Source organism: Amblyraja radiata, chromosome 33, assembly GCF_010909765.2.
Source record: "Amblyraja radiata isolate CabotCenter1 chromosome 33, sAmbRad1.1.pri, whole genome shotgun sequence".
Classification (NCBI taxonomy): domain Eukaryota; kingdom Metazoa; phylum Chordata; class Chondrichthyes; order Rajiformes; family Rajidae; genus Amblyraja; species Amblyraja radiata.
The window spans coordinates 16,289,176-16,315,270 of record NC_045988.1 but is presented as its reverse complement, the minus strand read 5'-3'; the positions used below and the strand labels follow the sequence as shown (position 1 = coordinate 16,315,270).

General features: G+C 40.6%; 1 protein-coding gene and 1 long non-coding RNA gene across 5 annotated transcripts in view; both read left to right on the top strand.

The window, feature by feature from the left end:
- LOC116991390 (opioid-binding protein/cell adhesion molecule homolog) overlaps positions 1-26,095 on the top strand; it is a 1,877,101-nt gene that overhangs the window by 1,472,544 nt on the left and 378,462 nt on the right. The gene's annotated exons all lie outside the window — the stretch shown is intronic.
- Positions 1,198-17,904, top strand: LOC116991394. Its single transcript, XR_004416776.1, has 3 exons — positions 1,198-1,220; positions 2,192-2,199; positions 17,892-17,904. It is a non-coding gene; the product is annotated as an uncharacterized LOC116991394 (long non-coding RNA).

Below are 26,095 nucleotides of genomic sequence, written 5' to 3'. Positions count from 1 at the left end.
TAACCTGAATCTTATAGTTATTTTTCAAAGATTTTTGATTATTTTCCACAATGCGATGAGTATTAAGCTTGGCTGTTCCTCCTCATTGAATCAAGATACTGAGTTGGATGATCAGCCATGATCATATTGAATGGTGGTGCAGGCTCGAAGGGCCGAATGGCCTACTCCTGCACCTATTTTATATGTTTGTATGTTTCTAAGATCATATCCAATGCAATAGTTGTTTTGCTTTATCAAGCCATACGTGACGATTGACCATTTTAACTATTGCCAACTAATGCCTCACTGAGTCAACATTGGAAAACAACACGCTGGACAATCTTATCAGGATTGATTTCAGTACATCAAGTGAGAGCCAAATATTATGTATTTGTCAAAAATAAATTTCAAACCATGTAAAACATTGTAACGACTATTGGACAGGTACATAGATAGGAAAGGTTTAGAGTGATATAGGTAAAATACTGGCAGATGGGACTAGTGTAGGTGGAATATCTTGGTTAGCATGAGGAAATAGGGCTGAAGGGCCTGTTTCCATTCTGTACGACTCTAATTTCAGCAAGAAATCGTATTCTAAATTAATGCAATGAAATGCAAGTTTCTCCTATAATGAGTGAACTGATTTCAAATTGTAATTTAAAACATCGGTGGGAGATTACAGTATATCTCATAAGGGATGATGATAGGTGTGGACCTTAAAATGAACCATGTTTTATGTCATATACACTGGATCGATTAGATGCAACAACAGCATCAAATATACAATAATTTGTCAGTTAATCTTATTTTATTATTTATGCACATACATACACAACATGACATATTTATGATATTGCTTGCCTGCTATATTTACAGAGGTGTTAAACTGTTATTCATTAACTAGTCACAACAGTGCAAAATAGAAAGTGCCGAGAGCTCAATAGTAATGCTAAGTTATTTGTCGTTCTCTGTGGTTGAGGCAGGGTTATGCGAGGTGATCAAAACATGTTGGTCGATCAGACAAAGCTGTTGTTGGATCTGGAGGCAATGATTCTCAGATTCCCGTACCTCCTTCAAAGTGTTCGCTGCAAGAAGAGGGTGGCCAGGGTTGTGTATGTCTTTGATCATATTAATTGCCTTCCTGAGGCAACAATTCCTGTTGCTCTCTTCGATGGTATGGTCTATAGCCTTGATGGACCAGGCAATGTTAACCACTTCCTGCAGCTTCTTCTTTCTTGGGTGTTTGAAGTCAGGCTGTGATTTCCAAGCCGGGCTGGGATGCAACCAGTCAGTATGCTCTTTGAAAAAGACCAGACTGAAGAAGGATCTTGACCCAAAATGTCACCCATTCTTTCTCTCCAGAGATGCTGCCTGTCCCACTGTGTTATTCCTGTATCTATCTTTAGCATACTCTCCCCTGACTTGTTTAAAAGAGTATCACCCATTCTTTAAACAAATTTGATACTCAGTGACATGCTAGTTCTCCCCAAAATTCTGAGGAATTGGAGATGTACATTATAAAAATAGGTCCTTTGGCCCAATTTGCCCATGTCGAACAATGTATCCACTCTACACTTGTCCCACCTGCCCATGCTTGACCCATATACCTCTTTCCTATCCATATACTTGTCTAACTGTCTTTTGAATGTTGTTATTGTACCTACCTCAGCTACCTCCACTGGCAGCTTGTTCCACCACCTTCTGTGTGAACTAGTTGCCTCTTAGTTGGTGCATTTTCTTTGTGACTACATCAAGTTATTCAACCTGTGACAGATTACCAAATATGTGTATGCCCAGGAACTTGAAGCTAGTAACTATATCCACCACCATCCCATCAGTGAAGACGGTTGCATGGTCCCTTGACTTTGCCTTCCTGAAGTCACAAATTAGCTCCTTGGTCTTACTAATAATGAAAGCAAAATTGCTGTTCTGGCACCACTCAACCAGTATGTCGATCTCTGTCCTGTACTCTGATTCATTACATGTTGCTTGTCCAATGATGGTGTTATATCCGCAAATTTAAAGATGGCATTGCTGCTGTGTCTGGTTACAAAGTCGTGGGTCTAGTTCCTGTAGATCAGGAGTGAGCAGATAGCCCTGAGGTGCCTGGGTATTGAGTATAGTTGGAGGTGTTGGAGCCAATCCATACCAATTGAAGTCTGCTGATGAGGAAGTCAAGGATCTAGTTGTATAAGAAGGAGCACAGAACCAGTTACCTGAGTTTGGAAAGGGTGATGGAGTTGAACGCCAAGCTTTTGCTCATGAACAATAACATGAAGTATGTATTCCTGTTGTCCAAGTGGTCATGTGCTGAATGGAGAGCCACCGAAATTGCATCCAGTGTTGATCTGTTGAGGCAGTCGGCATATTGAAGTGGGTCTCAGTCATTACCGAGGTGGGAGTTGAAGTGAATCATTACCAACCCCTTAAAGAACTTCATTGCATTGGATCTGTGACACTGGTCAGTAGGTAGAGACATCTTGCCCTTCTTGTCATCTTGCTCTTCTTGAGTACCAGTATAGGTATCCTTATACCTCAGACCTTGGCAGTGAGAGGGTGAATATTTCTGCAATAACTCCAGCCAGTTGTTCTGCCAACATTTTAAGAACATTTCCTGGTGCACAAGCAGGGCTGGATGCTTTCCAAGGGTTCAGCATCAAGAAGGATCTTCTCATGTCAGCCTAAGAGACTGAGAATTCAAGATCGTCAGAGTCTGTGGGAGCCCGTGAAGAAATATAATACTTCTTCCTTTTTAAGAGAGCATATAAATTGTCAAGCTCATCCAGGAGTGCTGCATCACTGTCGCTTGAGCTAATCGGGGTTTTACCATGTTGGAAGTGATGGTGTCCAAGCCCTGTCTCCAGTCCTGTCCAGAAGTGTTCATTTTTTTCTTGATGGCCTTCTGGAGATTGTACATGTGCTTTTTGTTTGACTCTGGACCGCCTGACTTGAACCAGCTGCAGGTCTTCACTGGATTGCGGACCTCCTGTTTCATCTAAGGCCTCTGGTTAGGGAACACTCAGACGCTCGGAAGAAGAAAGATATTCTCAAAAATATTAGTATAAACAAGGAATTGCAGAAGCTGGTATATACCAAAGATAGTTGGATGATCAGCCATGATCATATTGAATGGCGGTGCAGGCTCGAAGGGCCAAATGGCCTACTCCTGCACCTATTTTCTATGTTTCTATAGACTCAAAGCGCTGGAATTACTCAGCGGGCCAGGCAGCTTCTCTGGAGAGGGGTCTAGAGGTCCCCACCCAAAACAGCACCCAGCCTTTTTCTCCAGAGATGCTGCCTGACCCGCTGAGTTACTCCAGCATTTTGTGTTTATCATTTTCAAAAATATTATTGGATGTATTTGATGGATTATTACTTTCTCCTATTTTCCTCTGCCTTTACCATTCCCTAAATCACTCATCCTACAGAATTCACCTTTAGTTTCTAGTCCAGCCCATCGTATCTGCGGTGCTTGACATATATCACCACTGATAGACAAGGTATAGTTTGGATGTACTGAGGAGAAATACCTTCAACTCAGGAAGGTTGATTGCATATTACTGCATGCCATTTACCTGCACTAAAGTCAAAGTAATAAAGTCTGCACAATCTGACCTTATTGTGGAGCACAATCTGACCTTAATGTGACAAATTGAATTGAGTGCATTTCTGTTTTTGCTTCAAAATTCTTCTTAAATTTGTATTGATTACAGATATGAATCTATCTGAATCAGGAGTAAAATGCAAATAGAATTCTGAAATCTCATTTGATTGGAACAGGCACAAAATCATCTGCAGTATGTATATTTGCACTTGACAGATTCTTCATTTCTGCAGTGTGTGTATTTAAGTGACAAACAGATTTGACTGTATTTATTATGCATTTATCTGAATCTGAAGATTGATCTGAATGCTGAAAGAAAGTTGAAAATGCAAGAAGATGTGGTCTGGGATTGCAAATAAGGAGAAATTAAGTGATGGAAGTCTTGCCGATGCAATGACTTCATATTCCCTCATTGGCAATTGTGTGTTTTGTTACAGGGCACGGCAAGAACTCAGACATAATACTTGCACTGAATTAATCAAAAAAATTGTTTTTAATTATGTGCACACATTAATGCTGAAGGCAGTCAGTGAGTTTGTGATATTGTTAGGATGGATTGGCTATGAGCTGCAGAATGAAATCTTGACATAATGCAATGATGATATGTCTCAAGATGGCTTTCAGTTGATTTTGCTTCTTCCTGCTGGCTCTACACTTCTTCAATATCACTTTTATTTTTTAAACCTATGTGCAATCATTCCTCAAGGCTCTATTATCCAATTCAGTCCTCTTGGACCATCTGTCCATTTACAAATAGGACGCACACTCAATCTTAACCGAAGATCTAATGAGTAAAGGTAGCACTAACAGATGTACTAAATCCACCAGGATTTACCGCAAACATCACTTCTCTGTTTTATTTTAGTAATTGCAGTGTATAATAATGTGGGAACAAAAATGCCAATTCCTTTTCCAATTTAATGACCATTGGTTTCCATTTATATTTTGTTCACCAGATTGCTTTGTTGTGAGTGGTATTGGCTTGTGAAACTTGATCAGTGGAGACTGCCTAAAACTTGTTTGTTTAGAAAGTCATTTGTATTTACTTGTGACGTTCCAAGTAAAAATTTCATGGCCCCGTTGTCAGAACACATGACAATTAAACACTCTTGACATACTGACTCAGGAAGCCTATTTGGCCCAGAAGAGTAATTCCATAAACACCATTTCTCTGTTTATTTCCCTGTCACGTGTTGTTCCCACAGGTCCATCAACTCCTGCCTGATGTTCTTGCCATTCATCTAAATTAGGTTAAATTACCAGCATATCCTTGGGCTGGGAGAGGATGGTGGAACATCAGGGGAAAAGGCTCACAGACACAGAGAGAATATGTGAATGCAGGAGAAACTGAAGGGTTTATTTTTTGGGGAAAAGGTGGGAGAGATTCGGGTGAACGCTGGTCAGCACAGACTCAGTGGGTGGAATGGCCTGTTTCCAATGCTGTATCTCTAAACTAAACCAAACTAAAAGATATGTGTTAAAGGTCTCTGAGAATATAAATGGTTAATGTTTTCATAGTGGTGGAATATGTTTTGCGAAAGGCACTCATGTCAAATTTGCGATTACCAAGAAAACGTGAAATGTGGACATCTTTGCTTTAAGAAATCACTGCTGTGTTTCTCATAAGGTCATAAGTGATAGGAGTAGAATTAGGCCATTCAGCCCATCAAGTCTACTCAACCATTCAATCATGGCTGATCTATCTCTCCCACCTATCCCCATGCTCCTGCCTTCTCCCCATAATCTCTGACACCTGTACTAATCAAGAATCTATCTTTCCCTGTGGAATTCTCTGCCACAGAGGGCAGTGGAGGCCAATTCACTGGATGTTTTCAAGAGAATTCTTACGGCTAAAGGAATCAAGGGATATGGGGAAAAAGCAGGAACAGGTTACTGATTTTAGATGATATTGAATGACGTTGCTGGCTCGAAGGGCCGAATGGCCTACTCTTGCACCTATTTTTCTATTTTTCTTTGTCTCTATGTTTCTCTGCCCATTAGTGGAGCAGAATACAATCGGAGCAATCTCACATGGTGGTTCCTCACTGACAGCTGTCTTGTAATGTACCTGCTGCCAAGTAGGCAACAGCCCAGCACAGTTAAAATGCACTCTCCATGTACTCTCTGTCATAACACCCTGAAGGCAGTGCCACTAAAATAACCATGAATTGAAGCTCCTTGCACTCATGACACCAGTGCATGGAAGCTGCAATATTTGGTCAAGTCATTACCTTTTCATTAAATTAATATGATTGCTGGGGATGGATGTCTTAAAAAAAATCTAAACCAAATCCCAACTTTCCGTGTGCTTTGCTCCTTGTCAGTAACTTTTAACTTGCATAGAACATAAAATAGGCTCTTCAACCTTTAACTTTTCAGTCTGAAGAAGGGCTCTGATCCAAAACGTCACCTATTTGTTTTTCCCCGAGGTGCTACCTGATCTGCTGAGTTACTCCAGCATGTTGTGTCTACCTTCAACACATAATGTTTGTTCTGGACAAGATAAACTAGTCTCATCTGTATGTGCATGATCCATATCCCTCCTTTCCCTGCTTGCTACTTAATGAATGATTATATAATAATATTTGTACATCAGTGAATTATGCTGGGGATAGAATGCTTGCACTGGGAATGGAGAATAGGAACAGGGAGTGAGACAGGGTTCATAACTGTAAATTCACAGATCAATTTCCTGATCGACGGGATTTCTAAAAGATCGTGGTACATTTCTTATTATTTTTAATATTTCATTTGTACATAAAAACATGCACATTTGTTTTTTGCTAATCTAATTTCAAGCAGTGTACTATGTTTACATATCCTGTTGTGCTGCTGCAAGTAAGAATTTAATTGTTCTATCAGGGACATACGACAATAAAACGAGCCTCTTGAAATTAGCCTCTTAACCCCTTGTGCACTGAGGCTAAATGGATCAAATAAACAATGTTCCATCTTCCGTACCAGGGGTGGCATAGTGGCGTAGCTAGTAGAGCCGCTGCCTCACAGCGCCATGGATACGGATTCAATCCTTAACTTGGGTGTTGTCTGTGTGGAGTTTGCACGTTCTCCCTGTGACAACGTGGGTTTCTTCCGCGTGCTCCGGTTTCATAAGGTCATAAGGAATAGTAGATTTAGCCCATTTTACCCACCAAGTCTACCCCACCATGCAATCAAGGCTGATCTATCTCTCCCTCCTAACCACATTCTCCTGCCTTCTCCCCATAACCTCTGACACCTGTACTAATCAAGAACCCATCGATCTCTGCCTTAAAAATATCCACTGACTTGGCCTTTACAGCCTTCTGTGGCAAAGAATTCCACAGATTCACCACCCTCTCACTAATAAAATTTCTCCCCATCTCCTTCCTAAAAGAATGTCCTTTAATTCTGAGGCTGTGACCACAAGTTCCAGACTCTCCCACTAACTGAAACATCCTCTTCCCACATCCCAAAGACGAGGGGGTTTGTTGGTTAATTGGCTTCTACATGCCGGGAGTGGATAAGAAAGTGGGATAATAGACCTGGTGTGGAATGGCGATCGATGGTCAGTGTGGACTCGGTGGGCCGACGGGCCTGTTTCCATGCTGTATCTCTGTACCATACAGGAGAACGAATGTAAATGTATTATTTTTTAACAAGGATAGTAATCTGGATTTTTAAATAATTTAAAACTTGGAAAATGAAGATATCTGAGTGTCAGAATTGTTATGTTTCATGGACCATGATTGGTCTGCTTTGTATAAGAGTTTTAAATGTTATCTTTGTCACCTTCACAGTTTACTCATTAGCTTTGGAAATTGTCATCTTGCACTAACAATTGGAGATAGTGTAGCGGCACCTGCTGGTGCGCGTCAGCATCGAACTCTGCGGTCGGAAGCCGTGCGCACGTGACTATGGGAGGGGTCGGGTTTTCGCGCGGTTTCTGGGCTCTGCCCGCCAGCCGTTCGAGGACCACCGTTGTGGTCAGTTGTGTTGTATGACTCGTATAGTCGGAGAATTGCGATTGTGAATAAATCCTTTTCAAAACCACCGATTGTCGTTTTAGATCCACTAAAATAGACTCAAAAAACTGGAGTAACTCAGTAGGTCAGACTGATCCACTGGCCCACTAAGTTACTCCAGCTTTTTCTGTCGATCTTCGGTTTATACCAGCATCTGGAGTTCCTTCCTACACTAACCATTGTAGTTTGTGTTATGATCTTGCTGAACTGCTATTTCTTGAAATAAATTAATGTAGGGGCATTTTTTAGGTTGAATATTGTAATACTTAACCAGTTCAAAGCTTGTATCTTGTCAATTAAAAAGTGTTTTCCATTCTTAACCATCAGTAATTAAGTCCCTGCAGAATCTTAATGCAAGTCTATGTTAAAGTGATGGGCTCTGGAAGAAATCTGTCAAGCCGTGTTTCATTAGACAAGTGTGAGATATCTGCATTTCTAAATCCTGTATTAATTTTGTAGGAATTATTTAAAAAATCTCAAGTGGAATATGTGTTGTAAAAGTCATCAAATGTGCATTAACTGGAGAAGTCAATTTCTTAAATGAATAAGATGATCTTATTTTGAAGCAATTGCTGCTTTCAGTTGTGGTCGCCCTGAATTGTTAGGCGGATTCAGTTCTTACCTTGTCATAATACTCCATTTTTGCACCAGCATCCATTATATGCTTTCGAAGTGGTTAGTTTCACACACTGCAATGCAGAGTTAGGCCATTTTGCCCATCAAGTCTACTCCGACATGGCTCCACCATAAGTCATGGCTGATCTATCTCTCCCTCCTGCCTTCTCCCCTTAACCCCTGACATCCGTACTAATCAAGAATCTATCTATCTCTGCCTTAAACATGGAACAATGCAACGTGGAATTTTCTCACCTGGGTGCATCTACCATTGCCCTCACACATGTCATCCAACGAATGGGTCAGGAATGACTAGGTACAATCGTCCGTACCTTTTCGTAAATTAATCGCATTACACAGCACGGAACCGGGGTCTTCAGCCCAACTCGTCCACGCTGACCAAGATTCCTCTCTGTGCAAACACCATTTGTCTGCCGTGCGCTAAAGGTTTATTCATCCTCCGAATCGGATGAAGGATCCTCAGACGGGGATTCAAATCTTGCCGTGGTCACTGGGGAACTTAAACTTAATTGATTGGATTTCCGGATTAATTGCCCTTTAATGCTGCAGCAAGATGCAAGAATAATTTTTAATGATGAATAGTTATTAAAGTACTCCACTCCCCTGGTCCAGAAAGGAAACATGTTATGAATCTCTTTCTTTAATGCACTAGATCGTTGCTGGAGTTTTCATTTTATTTATATGTGGGATGTGGACATTGTGAACAGGCCAGCGTTTGTTGACCATTCCAAATATTCCTTCAGATGGTGATCATGACCTGAGTTACTGGCAACTGATTAGCTTGTCGGTCTATCATTACAGGTTAATTGCAGGCCTGGAAGTCAGATCGCATCAATGTTCTTGAGTCATGTAGTTAGGTCGGTAAGGATAGTGAATTTTATTCCACTAAGGACACAAGTACATAGAACAGTACAACACAAGATCATGCCCTTCAGCCCACAATGTCTGTGCCAAACACAAGACCAAGACCACCACATATCAACTGGCACATAACCCATATCCCTCCATTCCTTCCCACCCATATGCCTATCTAAAAGTCTTTTAAATGCCACTATTGTATCTACTTCAACTGTCACCACAGGCAGCACGTTCTGGGAACTACCACTCTCTGCGTTAAAAAAAAAACTTGCCCCGTACATTTTAAAACTTTACCTGTCTCATCTTGAAACTATGCCCTCTAGTATTTTTTTCCATCCTAAAAGGATTCTGATTGTCCACCATAACTATGCCTCACATAATTTTTACACTCATAAGTAAACCAGATTTTTTGGCGATAAGCTTCTGAGTTAAAGAATACTTCTACTCACTCTTAATATTTAATTATTGAGCTTTAGATTCTAAACTGCTGCAGTGGTTTGAAACCTTGTGTCTCTGGATCCAGGTCTGTGGATTAGTAGGCCATACTTGTACTTCCAAAGACGTGTGAAAATATAATTAGTTGATAGGAAGCTTGCAGAAATAAATTGTAAAAGGGTACATGTCCTGAGGTGAGCACTCCAATAAGAGTTGACCTTGGAGTTACCTCTATGAGTGTGTGCCACACAACAGAATCATCTTGTTTTTTTCGTGATTGATATTTCACGGGAGGAGTTAAAAAGAAACCACATTTAAATAAGAGTATTACGGAATCCGGTTGACTCATAAAGACTCATAGCTTGATGGCCCCAAAATGGCAATGGAACATGGCAACTCTTTAGGTACTGGTCCTAGAGGAGATTCTTCTATCATCCATTAAATCACTCTGTAGCAGCAGATTTTCATATCTTTCAGGAAATTAGCACCCTAGCCGCTAAATTGATGAGAATGGATGAGAATGTCTTTGAAAAGCATGCGAGCTCACTCACAGAGACCTTCAGAGCTTCTTCACAGTAAGGATTCAAAACACAGTCTTTTGATGAATAAATGCTTTATTTTTGATAGAAAACAGTAAGATGCATCCAAATTTCTTCCGATTCGTTACTGCAATCTTCATTGAACTCCAGCTTATTACTTTAAACATTAGAAAACTCCTCGTGCCTCCGTTACACTAGAATGATCTCCTTTAGATCTCGCGTGGACCCCGCATGGTAGAACGGTTAACCTTCCCCATGGTCTCTCCAAACTAATCTAAAAACTAAACTTCTGCGCAAGCATCTAAGCTCCAAACACGCCCAAAAACATGCCATAAATCCCACCCACAATATAACGGGCAGTCTAAAATTTAAAGGCACATGCCATCCTCAATGACATGCAAAACAGGCCAATGGCCACTACACGCTCTACTCTTTCACATCTCTTTGCTCTACTTTTAGAACTTGAGTTTGGCTTGATTGTACTTACTTATAGTATAATACTTACATTACTTATAAACAATATAAGTATTTACTTATAGTATAATATACATAATATATAGAGTATAATATACATTATATTAGTATAATATATATTAATATTAGGATAATATAGTACACTTTGGGACCATTAAGCTATATTTGCTTTGCAAGTCAACCTGATTCGATAGCAAAGCTTTTCACCGTACCTCAATGCACAGGACAATAATAAACCTCAACCTAACTCAGCTGTGTTAAGCTGCTTTATATTTATCAACATAATGTTGCCAGACTTCAGGGTGAATGAGAGACTGCTATTTTGAGATCCCAAGGCAACTGTATTGTATTAAATTCAAGCATTGATATTATTTGTGATAAAAGTGATAGTGGAAGAAGTAATAGCTCACTTGGTTGCTGCCTTTACATATCTAGTGCAACAATGTGTGCAAATCTGATAGAGATAAGCCGTATAATGGCATATGGGTGTATTTCTGCTCTATTGGACACATTAAATGCATGCAGTTCTCGGAAAATAACAAAAGACTATGTAAAAATAAATTTAGCATTCAGACTAGGATAGGTAAAGAATTGTAGTCTGAATTTGAGATTATTCAGTATTACAGTTGACAAAGCAAATTATAAGGCTGTATTAAAATTGTGTCTTTTCTTCATGACTGAGATAAGATTGGTTTTACTTGAAATGTTAAACTGCATTTTTAAATAATAATCATCTGTAGTCATCTGGAATACGTTATGCTACATAATTCTGAATGTGGTTTAAGAATAATACTTGTGTTTACGTAACACATTGAATTTAATTTTTATGCATAGGAGATTTAATGGAACTTTAGAATGGTCACTACATTTTCACATGGAAATGGTTCATTTGATGTTGGCATTTTAGCTTTCCAAAAATATCAGACATGATTATTATTTTTATGAACTGTGATGGATCTTCATCTGTTGGATATAAACCTGTCCAGAATATCAGAGCCAAATGCTCAGTTTAATTGGAGCATTGCTAGATTCTTAGATTGTGCCCATTTGGGAAAGCTCATCTCGGACCCGCAGACCCTCAGCATAGGAGCACCGCAAGGCTGCGTACTCTCCCCTCTCCTTTACTCTTTCTACACCAAGGACTGCACCTACACAGACTCCTGTCAAGCTTCTCAAGTTTGCGGACGACACAACCCTGATTGGACTGATCCAGGATAGGGTGGAATCTGCCTACAGACAGGAAGTGACACAGCTGGTGCCATTGCAACAACCTAGAGCTCAATGCTCTTAAGACGGTGGAATTGATTGTAGGCTTTAGGAGAGCTCCCCCTCCCCTCCCCCCACTCACCATCAACGACACCACTGTCACATCTGTGGAGTCATTTAACTTCCTTGGAACAATCATCTCCAGGGACTTTAAATGGAAGGCCACCATCGAATCCACAGTCAAAAAGGGTCAACATAGAATGTACTTCCTGCGGCAGCTGGGAAAACACAATCTGCCACAGGCAATGATGGTCCAGTTTTATACTGCCATTGATAATTGCTCGTTTCTGAGTTTCCCCCCAGTCTGGTTTCAGTAAAAACACTGAATCAAGCACTTGAATTAACTAAGTTTTATTTTACCAAAAGCGCGTCACAGATCAAACACTGTACCTATCCCCCACCACGGGTTCAATCCCTGTGTCTATCTGTTCAAGCCCTCTAGGCCTCACACAGACAGAAGTTCCTCCAGAAGATCGACCCTGAGCCTCATGATCACGGCCTTTTATATGCCCCGTGAACCTGAGGGCCAAACCACACGGGGGTTGTCTTTCAATTACCCAATTACAGATATTGATTAACCCCAAACATAACAGACATTTCCCTAACCCAATGATACAACAGTTCAATACATTGTAATCACAACTGACTTCGAGATGAAGTCAACTTTTGAAACATTTACCCTGATTAACAGAACTCTCAGACCAGGCTTAACACCCCATCCTATAAACATCCAGCAGAGTCAGATTCTGCAACATTATTTACAAGCTATTTACAAAATGTATATTTAGTTTGCAGCCACCCAATCCATTCTATGCATTTGGTATCAGATTGTCAAGGCTTGCAAGGCCTCCTATTCTTTGCATATGAATTGTATCTAAGTTCCAGACACACTGGCACCTCCCACAGCCTGTCCCAGCTCTGCAGAGAGCAATCCCAATTTGACCAAATCTCCCAGCAAACCCTGACACTTAACCCCATTTTGAAGTAATGGGACTGGTCCAATTAATGGCCAGGATTAACACCATCATAGAACCTTATCCATCGAGGTATGGTTTGGCTCAGCCACCAAGCATGACATCTGAAGGCTGCAGCGCATCATTTGATCAGTCGAGAAGGTTGTTGGATGCAACCTCATCCCCGATCGATGAACTGTACACTGCAAGGGCCAGGAAGAGCGGGTAAGATCATCTCTGACCCCTCTCACTCTGGCCACAAACTCTTTGAAGCACTGTCAAAGCCGCCACAGCCAGATATAAAAACAGCTTTTTTCCACGAGCAGTAGCACTACTCAACAGCCAAAAATCTGTAACGTCATTGTGCTCTGGTATTTTATTTCATTCTTCACATGATTAAATTATAATGTTTTATTTTTAATTGTCTACTGTATGTCGTGTTGTTACTTGCGAGCAAAGCACCAAGGCAAATTCCTTGTATGTATACATACTTGGCAAATAAAATGTATTCAATTCAATTCAATTCAATTAAAATCCCCCAATTGTAGGAAGGAAAACTGAGGTGCAATTTATGTAATTTATCTTGTTGAAATATTTACATTGAAATCTTTGGACGTAATCATTCCACCATCAAGAAAAGACACAGAAAGCTGGAGCAACTCAGTGAGACAGGCAACATTTCTGGTTGGGACCATTCTTCAGTCATCTATGCATTTTCTCCAGAGATGCTGCCTAACCTGCTGCGTTACTCCAGCACTGTGTGTCCCTTTTTGTAAACTGGAATCTGCAGTGCTTTGTATCTACATTCAACCATCAAGTCTACTTGTCTTGGGATCTCAAAATACCAGTTTCTTATTCATTTGGACATCTGGTAACATGGCTCTAAAAAATGTAACAGTTTAGCATGAGCTAATTCAAGTTAACTGCACATGCTCTTTAGTGTTGTTCACAACTTAAGATAGATACAAAAAGCTGTAATAACTCAGCGGGACAGGCAGCATCTCTGCAGAGAAGGAATGGGTAACGTTTTGGGTCAAGACCCTATGAAGGCCAATATTTCCTCTTGTGTTTAATTATCTGAGCTTTTTGTTACTTTTTACGTTCTGGGAACCTTTTCTTCCCCCCCAACCCCCCCTCCCCTCTCTCAGATTTAATATATTCCACAATAACCAGAGGGACTCATTAAGCAGTGGAGATTCATCTCATCTCTGTTGTCTCGACTGCGTAGAGAGTAATGAGCTGTTAAAATATTCAGCAGCATAAATATTAAGAAGAATCAGAAAACTTGTAAAGATTAATATGTTTAACACATTAATAAGTGTTTCATTAGAGATGTCATGGTCTTTTATAGACTATGTGAACTTTTGGGACCTGAAAATATAATTATAAAGAACAGGAACAAGGGCAGAACTGTTTCACTTAGTAGTTGGACATTGCACAGTCAGTAGGCGTAAGTGTAACATGGCATCAGATTAGTCTTACTGGAATAGAGGATGCAACAAGGGAATTTTGTTACCTGTTTTGTAAGCTTAAGTAGGTTTCATTTGATAAATTATCTCTGATCAGTTGAACAGAGGCACAGGAATTATGACCTTGAATCTTGTCAATAACTTCTGGTAATCTAAATTTAAATCTTGTTCAAGTTACATGGAGTTACATCTCTTACAAGGAGGAGTTCCTGAGATAATGAGTTCTTGGCATTTAATTAGTTTGCAATGGATATATAATTAAAACAACAATGGTGCATTCGAGCTCTCTTCATTTTGATGTTTAGTTGGGAAGCCAGAGAGGATACACAAATTGAAACATTTTTCTCTGTCTATTTTGTTTTAGCTTCCATAACACAAAATCCCTCATCCCGTAATCTTGTGGCACATTTCAATTGAGGTTACAATTGTAGGACTCTCACCAAATCCATTCATTTGACTGACCTGGCCAGTGAATTTCACTACACCAATTTGTGTATGTGACAATAAATGAACTTATGAAATCACCCCCTGCTCTGGTAGAGGGTGCGTGTGGCTGTGTGTGTGTGTAGTGGTTCACCAGTGATCCCCACTCTGGTCTTCTCTTCATTTATTAGTATTCTAGTATTCAAAAGACTCAACATTGACCCTGTAGGTCCACCTTCATAGTTCTGTATCATGGTGAACAACAACAGTAATACAATTATGAGGCAAGCTGAATGGGGACATGTTTCGATGTTTTAACAATGAAGACTGAGCAACAGTTGTCTAGTGATTGAGGGTGAGAACCAGTGCTGCCACACGATTAGGCATGAAACAATGCTGCATTAAGAGTGTACAACATTCCTCTCCATAAGGTAGGCACAAATGCTGGAGTAACCCAGTGGGACAGTTACTCCAGCATTTTGTGTCCACCTTCGATTTAAACCAGCATCTGCAGTTCTTTTTTACACATTACTTTCTACAACATGGAAGCTTCAGAAGTGGACAATGCAAGTAAAATAGTTTAGTGCGTTATAATCTGCTCTTGCTCCATGATGGCCTTTCTCCATTGCGGAGCTGCTGGCTATGATTCCCACCCACTCCCCTCTCCCCATACTGTCATTGAAATTGGGATTGCAAATCTAATAGTACTGTGATTAATATTGTTGCTCAGACAAAACCAAACTAAACGTTTCTTGGTTACAAATATTTCACTAGATAGATAGATAGATAGATAGATAGATAGATAGATAGATAGATAGATAGATAGATAGATAGATAGATAGATAGATAGATAGATAGATAGATAGATAGATAGATAGATAGATAGATAGATAGATAGATAGATAGATAGATAGATAGATAGATAGATAGATAGATAGATAGATAGATAGATAGATAGATAGATAGATAGATAGATAGATAGATAGATAGATAGATAGATAGATAGATAGATAGATAGATAGATAGATAGATAGATAGATAGATAGATAGATAGATAGATAGATAGATAGATAGATAGATAGATAGATAGATAGATAGATAGATAGATAGATAGATAGATAGATAGATAGATAGATAGATAGATAGATAGATAGATAGATAGATAGATAGATAGATAGATAGATAGATAGATAGATAGATAGATAGATAGATAGATAGATAGATAGATAGATAGATAGATAGATAGATAGATAGATAGATAGATAGATAGATAGATAGATAGATAGATAGATAGATAGATAGATAGATAGATAGATAGATAGATAGATAGATAGATAGATAAATGTGATCAATGGGCATGATGGGCCTTTTGACTGAGTGGAAACATACAATTTTTCTACATTAAGAAACAAGAATAGTAAAGACATTTTGAAACAAAACAGAAGTTGGATGTAAGGTACACAAAACTGCTGGAGAAACTCAGCGGGTGCAGCAGCATCTATGGAGCGAAGGAAATATATCTATTTCCTTCGTTCCATAGATGCTGCTGCACCCGCTGAGTTTCTCCAGCATTTTTGTGTACCTTCGATCTTCCAGCATCTGCAGTTCCTTCTTGAACACAGAAGTTGGATGTATGCTAGCATGACATCCCATGACAAACTGAGATCAAGCAGGTTCAAATTATTTCCTTGGGCTACAAAATGCAAGATTATTTCCTCTGATGACACTGAGCTTGCCAATTATGAGTTACCCAGTCAGATTTAATTTGAGTGATATTTATCAGACTGCGGTCTCGAGGAACATATACCAAGCATTAGATAGATACAAAATGCTGGAGAAATTCAGCTGGACAGGCAGCATCTCTGGATAGGAATGGATGACGTTTCGGATCGAGACCCTTATTCAGACTGATTCAGGGGAGAGGGAGATACAGAGATAAGGGAGTGTGAGGTATGAAAATGTGCCAAAGGGGATGGAGAATAAGGAAAATGTAGAATAGGTCATTGTTAGATGGATTAATGGGAGGTGGTCTTGGAAGGGAGGATGCTACTCAAACTGCAGAGCATCCTGGACAATACAGCTCACCCCTCCATGACACACTGGTCAATCTGAGGATTACCTTCAGCAACAGACTGGTTCCACCAAGATGCAGGACAGAATGCCATAGGAGATCCTTCTTCCCCGTGGCTATCAAACTCCTCCACCTTCTGCCATGGGGTAGACTGCCCCCCCCCCCCCCAATCTTTGCACATCCCCAATCATTTCCACTCATCAATTTATTTAATTTCATGTTCCATGTATTTTGTCATTTTTAGCCGCTGGGATCAATAAAATTCTATCACATTGCATCGTATTGTTAGTTAGGAGAAGGCAACAATAAAACAAACAGAGATAAAGTGTAATCAAGGACAGTCAGATTGGTCAGGCTACTCTTAACCAGCTTTTTCTTGATGACATGATCATAGAGAAATGCTCCTCGGCAATGGAGTAAGTTGGTTAATGGTATTAGTATTGGCTTATTGTTGCCATGTGTGATGAGATACAATGAAAAACTATTTGGGCAGCACAGTGGCCCAGGGGTAGAGTTGCTGCATTACTGTGCCTGAGATCCGGGTTTTGATACGGACTATGGGTGATTGGGTGCACGGAGCTTGTAGATTCTCCCCGTGACCTGCGTGGTTTTTCTCAGGGTACTCTGCTATCCTCCCACACTCCAAAGACGTACAGGTTTGTAGGATGATCGGCTTGGTATAATTGTAAATTGTCCCTAGTTTGTGTCAGATAGCGTTAGTGTGGGGTGATCGCTGGTCAGTGCGGACTCGGTGGGCTAAAGTGCCTGTTTTTTTGTGCTGCATCTCTAAACTAAGCTAAACTCATATTATAATGTGTGACAGTAAACATATGGATCGTGTAAAGTTACGACTATTCTACATTTTCACCACTATAGTTTTAATTGAAAAGTTTAGACTCTGCCTTTCATTGATTGAGGCTGAAACTAAAAATCTCATTAAAAGCCATTTGGTATGATCGGTCTACTCTGTGGCAGAGAGCAGGCCCCAAGATGTGTCAGTGTCAGTGTGTGGTAGTGAGCTGCTTCATCTCTCCACATTCATAAATTCAGCTTCCATCTGGTACAAATTGTTTCTGCGTCTCCGGGCACTTGTGTGTGTGTGTGTGCGTGTGTGCTTTTTCCTCTCAGATTCAGTCTCTTCTTGCATCTGTTTGTTTTTTAAGCAGTTTGAATAAGAAGAGAGACATTTTATCATGAGATTAAGGGAATCGTAGCAATGAGTAGGTAAAAGGAACAATAACTATTTTGAGGGAAAAATGCTATAATGCAGAGCATACCTGGTGAGCAAAAAGAAGTTATCTGGAGCCATTCTTGCCGAAAAACATAGACCATGGAATAATACTGCTGAGGAACAGACCCTTCAGCCCACAGTGTCCTAGCTGAACATGATAGCAAATTAAACTAATGTCCTCTGCCGGCACGTGATCCATATCCCTCCATTTCTTGCATATTCACGTGCTAAACCTCTTAAATGCCACCGTCTTATCTGCCTCCAGCAGATGTTAGCAGGGGTGGTGTTATAGAGGTGTATAAAATCTTGAGGGGAATAGATAAGTTGAATACACAGTCTTTAACCCAGGATCAGGTAATCAAGAAGTGTAGGAAGGAACTGCAGATGCTGGTTTAAACCAAAGGGTCTCGACCCAAAACGTAATCTATTCCTTTTCTCCAGAGAATGCTCTCTGACCCCCTGTTACTCCAGTTTTTGTGTCTATCAGGTAATCAAGAAACTAGGTGTAAGGTATGAGGGGACAGATTTGATAGGCACCTGAGGGGAATTTTCATTTCACTCAGACGGTAGTAAGTATATGGGATCCGCTGTCAGAGAAGGTAGTTGAGGACAGCACTTTAAAGACACTGGGACAGGTAAATGCATAGGAAAGGTTGAGAAGGATATGGGCCAAACGCAGGTAGGTGGGACCAGCATAGATGGGCCATCTTGGTCGGCATGTACGATTTGGGGCAAAATTGCTTGTTTCTGTGCTGCAACACTCTATGACACTTTGATTCTAAGTCCTGCCCGGAATTGGCCAATGTTTCCATCCGCAGTGTGGCCGATTTCTTCTCACAATCCAACTAATTTCAACACTGCCACGGAAAATAGAGTGAAGGATTGCTTAATTTACCAAAGGCTGCTTGAAATAAAAGCAGTGTTTATCCAGTGTCACCTCACTTATTTTATATAGAGAAATGTAGTGGTCCTTCTGTGAGCACTGCTTCATAATGAGAGTTTGTATGGTCTAGTCTGGCACTGAGCAAAAATGGTCTTGCTGTGCTTCATTCTGAGGATGGAAAAACTAGATTCACACTGTGCTAAATAGTAGCTGGAATATCAATGTGAAGCAAAACCATTTGGTGCTCTTGCTGTGGTTTCACCAGACCATAACATGTGACTGAGTGTTATCTGAAGCACCATCTGCCGATATTGGAACTCACTATGTTTGCGTTTTCCGCTTGGTGCCAAATGTTGTTCATGCCCATTGCTTTCATTCCAGGGTTCTACATTGGACCAAGTGAGTACCTTCAAAGAATGTTAAGCAGTTTACTTCAGCTTAGAGATACAGCACAGAAACAGGGTTGAATTCACTGACCAGCGAACACCACACATCAACACTATCCTACCCTGGGGACAATTTTTACATTTATACCAAGCCAATTAATCTACAAACCTGTAGGAAGAAACTAAATGCTGGTTTAAACTGAAGGTAGACGGAAAATGCTGAAGTAACTCAGCGGGACAGGGAGCATCTCTGGAGAGAAGGAATGGGTGATGTTTCGGGGCGAGAACCTTTTACAGTCTGAAATATATATATGTATATATTTGTATATGTACATGTATATGTACATACATATATATACAAATTTTTCAAAAAACAAATATACAAAAAAGTACCAAGAACCAATGCTCCAATAAAAAACCTGGTGAATGTGAAACCAATTTTCCATTCAGCATCAGATGGTTTACATTTTATTTCTCACTGGATGTCCACTTTTTTCATTCTGTTCAAACTGAAAAAAATCACTGCTTCAGATTTATGCCACCACTGAGATTACTTTTCTTGCCTTCTGAGAACACACATTTTAATATACACACACACACACACACACACACACACACACACACACACACACACACACACACACACACACACACACACACACACACACACACACACACACACACACACACACACACACACACACACACACACACACACACACACACACACACACACACACACACACACACACACACACACACACACAATATATATATATATATATTATGGAGTACCAGCACAAGGCATTTGAGTGGCATCTTATTTATTTTCATAAATCTTTCCAATCAATTAACATTGGAAAAGAATTTGCTGCTGCATGTTTGTGACAAATTTTGACAAATATGCCACACAAATTAATTAATAAAATTAGATGTTGTCCATGAAAATGAGTGTTGCACCAATTGGCTTGAGTGAACTGTCAGATGATGTATTCTTATGTTTAGCTTCTCACAATCACTCCTCTCAACAGATCATTTATAATAAATTCCTTTGCTTGATGTAACCATGTTGCAAAATAACTTGATTTCGACACAGTTTACAGACACAATTGCAGTTTAAAAATAAATAACTCTGGAACCTAGTGAGCTTTGAATTTGCACAGACATGGTGAAAACTTGCTCTTTACTTTAGACTTCAAGCCTTAGAGATACAGCCTAGAAACAGGCCTTTCTGCCCACTGGGTCGATGCCGACTAGCGATCATCCTGTACACTAGCACTTTCCTCCACTCACTAGGAACAATTTACAAATTTTCTTTTACCAATGCCAATTAATCTGCAAACCTGCACGTCTTTTCAGTGTGGCAGGAAACCGGAGCACCCGGAGAAAACCCACACAGTGACAGCGAGAGCGTGCAAACTCCATACGGACAGCACCTGTAGTCAGGATCAAACCCAGGTCTCTGGCACTATAGAAACATAGAAACATAGAAAATAGGTGCAGGAGTAGGCCATTCGGCCCTTCGAGCCTGCACCGCCATCCGATATGATCATGGCTGATCATCCAACTCAGTATCCCATCCCTGCCTTCTCTCCATACCCCCTGATCCCTTTAGCCACAAGGGCCACATCTAACTCCCTCTTAAATATAGCCAATGAACTGGCCTCAACTACCTTCTGTGGCAGAGAATTCCACAGGTTCACCACTGTGTAAAAAATGATTTTCTCATCTCGGTCCTAAAAGACTTCCCTCTTATCCTTAAACTGTGACCCCTAGTTCTGGACTTCCCCAACATCGGGAATAATCTTCCTGCATCTAGCCTGTCCAACCCCTTAAGAATTTTGTAAGTTTATATAAGATCCCCCCTCAATCTTCTGAATTCCAGCGTGTACAAGCCGAGTCTATCCAGACTTTCTTCATATGAAAGTCCTGCCATCCCAGAAATCAGTCTGGTGAACCTTCTCTGTACTCCCTCTATGGCAAGAATGTCTTTCCTCAGATTAGGAGACCAAAACTGCACGCAATACTCCAGGTGTGGTCTCACCAAGACCCTGTACAACTGCAGTAGAACCTCCCTGCTCTTATACTCAAATCCTTTTGCTATGAATGCTAACATACCATTTGCTTTCTTCACTGCCTGCTGCACCTGCATTCCTACTTTCAATGACTGGTGTACCATGACACCCAGGTCTCGTTGCATCTCCCCTTTTCCTAATCGGCCACCATTCAGATAATAGTCTATTTTCCTGTTTTTGCCACCAAAGTGGATAACCTCACATTTATCCACATTATACTGCATCTGCCATGCATTTGCCCACTCACCCAACCTATCCAAGTCACCTTGCAGCCTCCTAGCATCCTCCTCACAGCTAACACTGCCCCCCAGCTTCGTGTCATCCGCAAACTTGGAGATGTTGCATTCAATTCCCTCATCCAGATCATTAATATATATTGTAAATAGCTGGGGTCCCAGCACTGAGCCTTGCGGTACTCCACTAGTCACTGCCTGCCATTGTGAAAAGGACCAGTTTACTCCAACTCTTTGCTTCCTGTCTGCCAGCCAGTTCTCTATCCACATCAATACTGAACCCCCAATACCATGTGCTTTAAGTTTGTATACTAATCTCTTATGTGGGATTCTCTATGAATCAGCAACTCTACTGCTGAACCACTGTGCCGCCCTATTTTATATGCTTGAATCAAAATGTTTAACTTGAAATCACAATCTTAGCGTAGAAGCGGTCCAAGATCAACTTGTGCTAGTCAAATCATTCCATTGACGTGACTTGTTGTCATCCAGTGTTAAATTACAGTTATCCTGCCTCTCTTGTGTGGGTGTGATTTTAAAAATAGGACTGCGTCACTTTAGCGTGGAATGTGTGGTGCAGCTGCTCTGGGTCTAACTGCTAATGTATTGCTGACTTGCAGCTGCTCTGCATCCATCAGGAACAGGATTGTGATTGGTGAAACTCACTTAACATCAGACCATTGCAGTCTCCAGAGAGTCACTACCATTCTGTCAGTGTAAGATGGGTTTAAAACTATGTTCCAGATGTGAAGCACAGCCCTCTGTGAAACAATCTCCTTTCGCGGTATACCTACATGCGTCTGAGCCTCATTCTTGCATTTTCTGTCATTAATGTTTGGCCTGTTCACAACTCTATTCTGCCATCACAATGAGTTGGATTGTGCCTGCAAGGAATCTACAGCTCTCTTTTTAAATCCTATTGCCATTTTCCATTATGGTCTGATATCTTGTGAAGCAGGGCCATATCTGACTTGCATGGTAAACTACCTAGTTCAGTAGCCCCTGATCTTCCTGTCACCACCTTACTCCATAATTTCCCTGTGAAGTACCTTGAAAAGATTGCATCAATTGTTTATGGTGAACCATGCATGCACCATGCGTGGACCATGCTTGCATTATGCACGCACCATGCACGCACCATGCTCGCACCATGCACACACCATGCACGGACCATGCACGCACCATGCACGCACCATGCACGCACCATGCACGCACCATGCACGTACCATGCACACACCATGCTCGCACCATGCACGCACCATGCACGCACCATGCACGGACCATCCAGAACCTTCAGAACTCTTGCTGCCAATTACACATCCTATCCAGATCAATTAAGCAATATATATTGGTATGGCTTCAGAGTTAGAACTCTGATTCTTAAATCCTTTCCCTGATATAATGTTATCATTTTCAGTAAATTATTTGGGTTATACAAGCCATAATTTTTTTTTTAATTTTTTTTTTAGTCATTCATTTAAAAGATAGAATATGTACTTTATCTACCTGGTTTATCGACAAGTTTATCTCTGGGGTTATGCTCCGAAGCAGCACAGGTTGCTTCAGATTTAGCCTGGATGGCAAGGCTGGAAACTAAGAAATCCATTTGGATTTGGGAGCAAATCCTAGGAACTGCTTAGGGACATATGAACTAAGGGCAAGAGTCAACCCCTCAACCCCCGAGCCTCTTTCACTCACTGTCCAGAGTTGGTGGTGGTGGCAGTGTGGGTTTCACATTTGCCAATATTGATCGAAGTCAGGTGTTGGTTCATTGGTTCGGATTACATGTCAACATAAATTGTAGGGCTAGTAGTAAAATACTTGTGTGTTTGACTGCTATGTACAGCTAGTAAGATGTACTGATGCCTTTTTTCCCTGAATGTAAAAATGTACTTAAATCTCTGTCCGCAGATGGATATTGCCGTAACTGATTATACCCTCTGGGGATAATAATATCACATGGTTGAATGGATCCTTTACTTTCATATTCTAACAGCTTATAAATGTAAGCCCCTGATTTAAAATTCAGGTAATTCATGTAAGCATCATATTCCAAAGTTGCCAGAAAACACTGCATAAGTAGTTAAGATGGATACACATTATGCATGTAATATTACATCTCGTTTTAATGTGGATACCATTGAGTTTAGTTTAGTTCAGAGATACAGCGCAGAAACAGGCCCTTTGGCTCACAGAGTCCACACCGACCAGCGTACCCCGCAAATTAACACTATCCTATACTGGGGACAATTTTTGCCATATACCAAGCCAATTAACCAACAAACCTGTGGGAGGAAACCAATGTCCTCAGAGAAAGCCCATGTGGTCACAGGGAGAATGTACTGACAAGCACCCATAGCCAGGATCGAACCCGGGTCTCTTCCACTGTAAGGCAGCAAATCTACTGCTGTGCCACCATGTTAATCCAATCTATAAAACGATCATGTAAACTATTTCCATAATAACAACCGGTCACATTGTGTAGCTGTTTGGTCTGAGAGAAACACCAGCATTTATATATTGTACATCTAAAAGGAAGCAAGTTATAATGTAATAACTCACACATCCTTACAACATATAAGGAGGCTATTTGACCTATCAAGTCTCCAATTGAGACCAACCAATTGAGTTTTCTACATTTCCCATTAACTATGTTCTATCACATGCATATTAACTCCCTACCGATTCTTCTGTTCCCAGCTAGGGCAGAGGTAATTTACAGTAGAAAATTAATCGACTAGCATGACTTGGGATGAGGTGGAAAACTGGAGCACTAGCATTTATATCAAGCGGACTGGAATACAAAAACAGCGATGTAATGCTGGCTCTATAAGGTGCTGGTCAGGGTGCATTTGGAGTACTGTGAGCAAATTTGGGCCCCATATCTGAGGAAGGATGTGTTGGCTCTGGAGAGTGTCCAGAGGAATGAGTGGGTTAGAATATGATGAGCGTTTGACAGCATTAGTCCTCTACTCGCTGAAGTTTAGAAGGTTGAGGGGGGATCTGAATTGAAATTTACAGAATAATGAAAGGCATAAATAGAGTGCATGTGGAAAGGATGTTTCCACTGGTGGGAGAGTCTAGGACCTGAGGTCATAGCCTCAGAATTATAGGACGCACTTTTAGAAAGGAGGTGAGTTTAGTCAGAGGATAGTTAATCAGTCGAACTCATTGCCACTGAGAGCTGTGGGGGCCAAGTCAGTGGATATTTTTAAGGCAGAGATAGACACATTCTTGATTAGAACGGGTGTCAGGGTTATGGGGAGAAGGCAGGAAAATTGGATTAGGAGGCAAAGATCAGCCATGATTGAATGGCAGAGTAGACTTGATGGTCCAAATGGCCTAATTCTACTCCAGAGGAAGGAATGTATGGTTCATCTGACCTTGGCTTCACTTCCACTCTCCTGCTTGCTGCTCCTCACCCTCATCCCCACTATAAACCACAATCATTTAAGCATGAATGTGTTCAAAATATATTTACTTACATGAATTAAATTGCAGTATGATAATATTATGTCTTCTACCCATTGATATCTTTAAAAGACCAACCTGTGTCCTCTGAAACATTGTCAAATGTCTCCATCCTAGAAATCAACTTGGCTACATATGCTTTCACTTCATTGGACTGATTAACTAATCGCTTTGCTGTATAATTCAAGGAGAGATCTTACAATAGTGTTTACAATGTCCAGGTTTCTTTTCCCTGAACCATTTTTTTGTACTTATTCTCTCTGCATTTCGCTGACAAATCTCTGCATTTCCCCATTGCCTTTTGTTAATGAAATTCTGGCAGTAAGGGCTGTGAAAAGCTATGCAGCAGCTGCTAATGATGGTGATTGTAACAGCGTTGTTGTCCACGGGTGTCAGCTGCAGCGGCCCGCGGATTTCAAGGAAAGCAACTAATTTTCATCCGAGTGCTTGTTTTATCTCTTGGGATTTGAGTGTTCTGTTCAATCGTTTAGCACATTTGAGAAGCCCATTAAATTGAAGGACTCAGTGGCCAAGTAAGCAGGTTGATCCGTCAATTCTAAAATTGTATGATGCATTTTATTTTCATCATTTAGATAGTTGCCGTTTCAATGGAGAGTGCTATTTTTGGGAGATGTGTTCAGCTTAACATTTATTTAGTGGCGTGATGGAAGAATTGATCTCATGAAGTGCCGCATCAAGCTTAATTTCATTGAGTCTCAACATACATAGTGGTGAAAAGGTTACACAAGAAAATCCCCGAGGAAAGAGAATGGGAATGGGAAAAATGCAAGAATATGAGAAAGTTAATCTGGGAAAGATGCTTCATTGATATATTTGATTAACCCATTGTGCTTTTCATTATATGTGATATATATGTTATAGTGGACCAGCTGTTCTGTACACCTAGTGTGGATTCCTTGAACCAACGCTCACTGGCTGGTTTCTGGTCCACCGTACGTGAATGGTAACAGCACTGTTGTATTTCCGATGCTTCAGGAGGGAACCATTCCTGCTTATTGATTTCCTGCTCCTTTACAAATCAGTTTTCTCCTCTGGGAGTGCTTTGAGTTACGTTTCATGTTGAAGTTGCTTGTATTGCAATGGTTTA